This window comes from Hylobates moloch, unplaced genomic scaffold, assembly GCF_009828535.3.
Source record: "Hylobates moloch isolate HMO894 unplaced genomic scaffold, HMol_V3 SCAFFOLD_104, whole genome shotgun sequence".
Lineage (NCBI taxonomy): Eukaryota > Metazoa > Chordata > Mammalia > Primates > Hylobatidae > Hylobates > Hylobates moloch.
Window position 1 is genome coordinate 27,310 of NW_026652379.1, and position 6,824 is coordinate 34,133.

The following is a 6,824-nucleotide window of genomic DNA, read 5'->3' on the forward strand; positions in this document are numbered from 1 at the left end:
GCTAATTTTTTTGTATTTTTAGTAGAGACAGGGTTTCACTATGTTGGCCAGGATGGTCTCGAACTCCAGACCTCGTGATCCGCCCACCTCGGCTTCCCAAAGTGCTGGGATTACAGGCTTGAGCCACTGTGCCCGGCCGATTTTTGTATTTTTAGTAGAGGCAGGGTTTCACCATGTTGGCCAGGATGGTCTCGAACTCCTGACCTCAGGTGATCCGTCCGCCTTGGCCTCCAAAAGTGCTGGGATTACAGGCGTGAGCCACTGCGCCCCGCCCTTAACTTGAATTTCTTAAGGCTGGATGTGTGTTCCTAAGATCTTGGCCACCATATTTCTTCCATTTGTAACTTGCCCACCCAAGTTCTCACTCATCCTCCTGTCGGGGTTTTGACCTGTTACTAATTTATGTGAGCTTATTATATAACAAGGATACATGATCAAGGCCGAGGCTGAGACTCTGTTATATACTCAGGCACACGGCCGAGGCTGAGACCCTGCTGTGTACTCACATGTACACACGGCCGAGGCCGAGACCCTGCTGTGTACTCACATGTACACACGGCCGAGGCCCAGATCCTGCTGTGTACTCACATGTACACACGGCCGAGGCCCAGATCCTGCTGTGTACTCACATGTACACACGGCCGAGGCCCAGATCCTGCTGTGTACTCACATGTACACACGGCCGAGGCCCAGATCCTGCTGTGTACTCACATGTACACACGGCCGAGGCCGAGACCCTGCTGTGTACTCACATGTACACACGGCCGAGGCTGAGACCCTGCTGTGTACTCACATGTACACAGGGCCGAGGCCCAGATCCTGCTGTGTACTCACATGCTGTGTACTTGCAGACACCTGGCCGAGGCTGAGACTCAGAGCCCCTGTGGTCCCAGCTACTCGGGAGTCTGAGGTGGGAAGATCACTTGACCTCAGGAAGTTGAGGCAGCAGTGTGTGGAGATTACACTGTTGCACTCCAGCCTGGGTGACAGAGCAAGACACTGCCTCAAAAATAAATACATAAATACTGAAATTTTTAGGGGTGGAGGGGCATGACATCTACAACTTAGCTTCAAATGTTCAGGAAAAAACTGACAGGATGGTAACACGGTGGTAGGTCGTTCACAGTGGGTGACCAGGTGAAGGACACACAGAGTGTTTTTTTTGTTTTTTTTTGAGACGGAGTCTCGCTCTGTCGCCCAGGCTGGAGTGCAGTGGCGCGATCTCAGCTCACTGCAAGCTCCGCCTGCCGGGTTCACGCCATTCTCCTGCCTCAGCCTCTCCGAGTAGCTGGGACTACAGGCGCCCGCCACCACGCCCGGCTAATTTTATTTTTTTGTATTTTTAGTAGAGACGGGGTTTCACCGTGGTCTCGATCTCCTGACCTCGTGATCCGCCCGCCTCGGCCTCCCAAAGTGCTGGGATTACAAGCGTGAGCCACCGCGCCCGGCCCACACAGAGTTCTTAGTGGGACCTTAAAGCCAGTTTGACCTGGGAGCTGCTGACGTGACCTCAGTGACACAAAGAAACCTTCTGCCTCCACCTCCCTCCCAGTCACAGCTCACCAGACGCCTTCTGCCCCCACCTCCCTCCCAGTCAGAGATCACCAGACGCCTTCTGCTCCCACCTTCCTCTCACTTCATCAGTTCCAGCGAGCTTTCTTTCAAAACAATGCTACTTTTCTTGAAAGAAAGGCGTGCAAACAAACAGCAGTGAGAACAAAACAAGTTTACTAACCAGCTTCTAGGCTCTGCCCCAGCCTTGGGCCTGCTCTCTCTTTGTTAAAAACCATTGACAATGCTGGGGACATTGAACTTCCAGTAGCACCAAGCTGCGACTTTCCCCTTGAGGTAGCCAGGACTGGCCCGGAAGAAAAAGGGCAGTAATTTCTCATCACAGTATTTGGTGTTCTGTAGTCTGGGCCTTGTGTCGCTTAAAGGAACCTGGAAGACGCCGCTCTGAGTCCCTCCTCTGGGAAACAGGCTGTGAACTGTGGGTCACTGTGTGAGGGAAGAGCACAGTTGTGCCTGCACCCAGGGGAAAGCCTGGCCCCACCCGTCACCCTCGTCCAGTGACATTTGTGGGATTTCTCCTCAGCCATGACCAAGGCTGTGCTGTTCCTCCCCAGGGAACACTGCGAGAGCAGGCCCAGAGGGAGGTGGCAGCGGATGATTTAGGTTCTGCAGGAGCTGACCTGGGTTCGCGCCCGGTGCAATCCCGGGCCAATGCACTGCCTCTCTGAGCTCGTTTTCTCCTTGGTGAAAGGAGGGTGGTCATGGGGAAAGCCGCCTCACAGGACAGACTGTGGGGGATGATTGGGGTCGGGAGCTGCCGTTCAGCCCTGGGTCCAGTGTTAATCCCGGCGAGGCGGGCCAACTGCCCTTGACTGCGGCGGCATCTGGTGGTCACATGTGGTATTGCTGCCTCCTCGCCGGGTGCCGCCGGCCGTCACTCACTCAGGAGGCTTACTGAAATTCTCTTCTGCACTTTGGGAGGCCGAGGCGGGCGGATCACCTGAGGACGGGAGCTCGAGACCAGCCTGACCAACATGGAGAAACCCCATCTCTACTAAAAATACAAAATTAGCCAGGCATGGTGGCACATGCCTGTAATCCCAGCTACTCTGGAGGCTGAAGTGGGAGAAATGCTTGAACCCGAGAGGCAGAGGTTGCGGAGAGCTGAGGTCGCACCACTGCACTCCAGCCTGGGCAACAAGAGCGAAACCCTCTCTCAAAAAAAAAAAAAAAAAAGAAGTTCTGTTCTGGATGCTGCTGGAAGTCCAGGCATGAACAAGATAATCACAGTTTCCACCCCACTGGAGCATATATGCTAATGAGAGAAAAGACAATAAATATGTAAAAAGGCAACACAGAGCAAGATCATGATACATGCAACTAAGCAAACAAACTCCCCATAGATTTAGGTGGAAAAATGAGGAGGCCCTACTTTAGAAGAGGTGATTGGAGAAGGCTTTTTGGAGGAGGTGATATTTAAGGAGAATCTGGAAGGAGTCATGCCCCTGAACTGGGAGGGGGTTACTGAGCCCTGAACTGAGCTGGCGTGTGCACCAGAAAGGCCCGCATGGCTATGAGAGCAGGCATGAGAGAGGGACAGGGGAGGGGACTAGCCTGGTGGGCCTGGGGAGGGAGCCAGGCAGCAGGGGGTCTCCATGCTGAAGTAGAAGTGCTGGGGGCCCACAGCCCCACTTGGGTGGCTCTGACCACTGGGAACAGGAGAAAGGTGTGCTTCCGTTGTGCGCTGCTGCATGACAGGCAGCCCGGCCAGCAGCTGATGGCGGGCATTCGTCACTCTTCGTGATTCTGCGTTCTGCGCTAGGACATGATCTCACTAGGCAATAGAACTTTCCAGCTCCGTCACAATCTTACACAACTGTTGTGGACCGAAACGTGCTACGCTGCCGAAGCTGTAATAGGTGCTCAGCAGACTCAGCCAGGCCTTCCCTCTGTAGGCTTAATTTGGAGTTGTTTCAAAATGAATCTGCCATTTTAGAAACTAGCAAGAGTGAATTTGACTGCGACTTCTTCCCCTTTATCCTCTCTCTCCTCCCTCCGTTTTCTTTTGCAAGGACCTTAGGGGCATAAAATTAGGTGAACAATAATTATTTCCATCCACCCATTCATTTACCCATTCACGATTCTACCATGAGCTCATTACCCAACCAGAGAATAAGAATGTGATCAACCACTTCCTGCCACAGCCCCAGCAGTAGCAACACCTCCTACATCTGCTTTTCAATCACCACGGTTCTGCTCCACCTCCTACGTCTGCTCATCACCACGGTTCTGCTCCACCTCCTGCGTCTGCTCATCACTACGGTTCTGATCCACCTCCCACATCTGCCCATCACTACAGTTCTGCTCTTTTCTTTCTTTTTTCTTTTTGTGTGAGGAATCTCACTCTGTCACCCAGGCTGCAGTGCAGTGGCAGGATCTTGGCTCACTGCAAACTCCACCTCCTGGGTTCAAGTGATTCTCCTTCCTCAGCCTCCTAGGTAGCTGAGTTTACAGGTGTGCGCCACCACGCCCAGCTAAGTTTTTGTATTTTTAGTAGAGATGGGGTTCACCATGTTGGCCAGGATGGTCTCAATCTCTTGGCGTTGTGATCCGCCTGCCTTGGCCTCCCAGAGTGCTGGGATTACAGGCGTGAGTCACCATGCCCGGCCGGCACTCTTCTATTTTCTTACTGATTTATAGGAGCTATTTATTCATGGTGGGTACTAATCAATTATGGACGTGACAAATGCTGCATTGCCATTTGTGGTTTCTGTTTCCACTTTTTTGAGGAGTCCTGAACATCAGGCTTAAGTTAAATATGGCCGACTTGTTGGTCATGTATGATTAGCGCTCTACATGTCTTGTTAAAAAAATTACTCCCTACCTGGAGGGCAAAAGCATGGTCACATTCATTTTTTTCTGTAAGTTTTGAAGTTGTGTCTCAGCTTTCACATCCATATCCACTGAGGGCTGATGTTGTGTGTGGTATGAGGTAGGTGTGATAGAAGGAACAGTGATCCCCAACGGTGTCCACATCCTCGTCCCTGGAACCTGGTGTGAAAGTGATGATATGGATGGGAGTTACCCAACGCGACAGTCGAGAGACCAGGGAAAAAGCATTCGGATGCGTGTGCCTGCCCAGTATGGCTTCACAGGCCAGCGCCCGAAACGGCCTGCCGTGACCCTAAAGCCAATTTGACCTGGGAGCTGTGGAAGTGACCTCAGCGAAATGAAGACGCCTTCTGCCCCCACCTCCTTCCCAGTCAGAGCTCACCAGCTCCCAAAACTTCCAGTTCTTGAGAGCTTTCTTTCGAAATGATTTGCAACATTGCTCCTTCTAGTAAAAGCCCCAACCTCCTGTTTGCGCTGCAGATATACTGAAGGCCTCCCGGTCTGGGCGTGCCCCAAATTGCAATTCTGATTTTACGTATTTTCCCAAACAAAACGTCTTACGTAAAAATGCATCTCTACGTGCTCGTTCGAGTTTGACACTGGGAGCACGTTATTTTATGTGGCAAAATGGACTTTGCAGGTGGGACTGGGGTTGTAGACCTGGAGGGTCAGAGCACCCTGCTAATCCACACTGACCTTCAATCACCTGTTTCCGTAATAACCAAGCGGGTTTCCCAGCCCTGCTCAGAGATGAATGCCAGTAGAGCATCCACATGTGAGGGGGCTTGACTGGCCATTGCTGGCTTTGAAAATGGAGCGAGGGGCCAGGACCGAGAAGAGTGGTGGCCTCTGGGTGCTGGGAAAGACCCCCAGCTTACACACACGGCAGTGCTGGGAAAGACCCCCAGGTTACACACACGGCAGTGCTGGGAAGGGCCCCCAGCTTACACACACACGGCAAGAACACAGATCTCAGTCCTACGACCACAAGGCACTGAATTCTGTAGCCACCAAATGAGCAGTAGACGAGCCTTCGCCTGAGGGCTCCGGGAGCCAGCCCTGCCCACACCGTGGCTTGAGTCCAGTGAGATCCATGTTGGGCTTCTGAGCCCAGGACGGCCAGGTAATTGCTCAGCGTTGCTGGAGCCTCTGCTTGTGATATGTGTTAAGGTGGCCACAGCAGAGAGGAACACAGTCGGGACCTGGTTTATTTTCTGCCAGGCAGACGCCCCAGGTCCGGGCAGTCAGAACCCCACACATCCCACAGCCCGGTCCCCGTCCCCCTCTATTTTCTGCTCACAGCAACATCACACGACATTCAGAAATCGTGCACTTCCTCGGCTGTGAGTGTCTTGCTTTTCCACAGGATGTTGGAGCAGACACGGACCCTCCAACTCTCCCCCGAGGGCGGGCAGAGTTCTGCTCTCCCTGTCCCCGTCCGCTCCTGAGTTCCTCTGGCTCCTTCTGTAGAGACATCCAACCCTGACTCCGCCGAGAAGGTGCTGGGTGCAGCTCCTCCAGCCGCGTGGCCCTGGGAGCTTCCCCGTCACCCTGGAGCGCTCGTCTGCCTCTCCTCCCCACAACGGGCTGCCGTGAGGGCTAAACGCGCTGCAGCCTGGGTGCTGCCTGCGTGCTGCGAGCTGGAGGTTGCCAGATCCCCAACCGCGCCTCACTGGGGTGGGCTTAGGGAGCGGCCTGGGTGCTGCCAGCTGGAGATTGCCAGATCCTGAACTGTGTGCACCTCACTGGAGTAGGCTTAGGGAGCGGCCTTGAGGTGCAGCGCCCTGCTCTGAATGAGGTCTCCTGGAAACACTGCAGTGGCCACATGCCCTCCAGCGGCAACAATGCCTAACTCATCTCTTTGTGAAAGGCATGCGCAGATCTTGATCAGGTTTAACTTAAGAGAGAAAAAGAAACCATTGAGTGCAAGGTGAGGGTTTAGGAGACTTCAGGCCAAGAAAGGGGATTTTCCCATGGCCTCCTGGATGGGACCAGACCCTCCCCGGGGCCTTTCTGCCTGGAGTCCTCCGAGAGACCACTTTCCCGACAGAGGTGATGGCGAGGCTGCGTCTGGGAGCAGAGCATCAGGGAGATGGGATGGGAGCTGGAGAGGGCTTTGTGTGTGTCGATGAACTGGGTCTCTTGCGTGCCGAGTGGTCACCATGCCCAGAGGACCGGCCCCACCCTGGTGGCGGGGTGAGGGACACAGCAGTCCTCGGGTGGGCTAGCACTGGGTGGGGGTGGGGGTGGGGGTCCTAGGCCTGGGAGCCCAGAAAGGGGAGGGATGGTCAGGGACTCTCCTTGCATGGGGGACCGACAGGCTTGAGTCTTCAATGATGAGTAGAAAACCACCAAGCACAGAGCGGGAGAGGCTGGGTGGGGGCACAGCACAGAGGGGGAGAGGCTGGGTGGGGGCACAG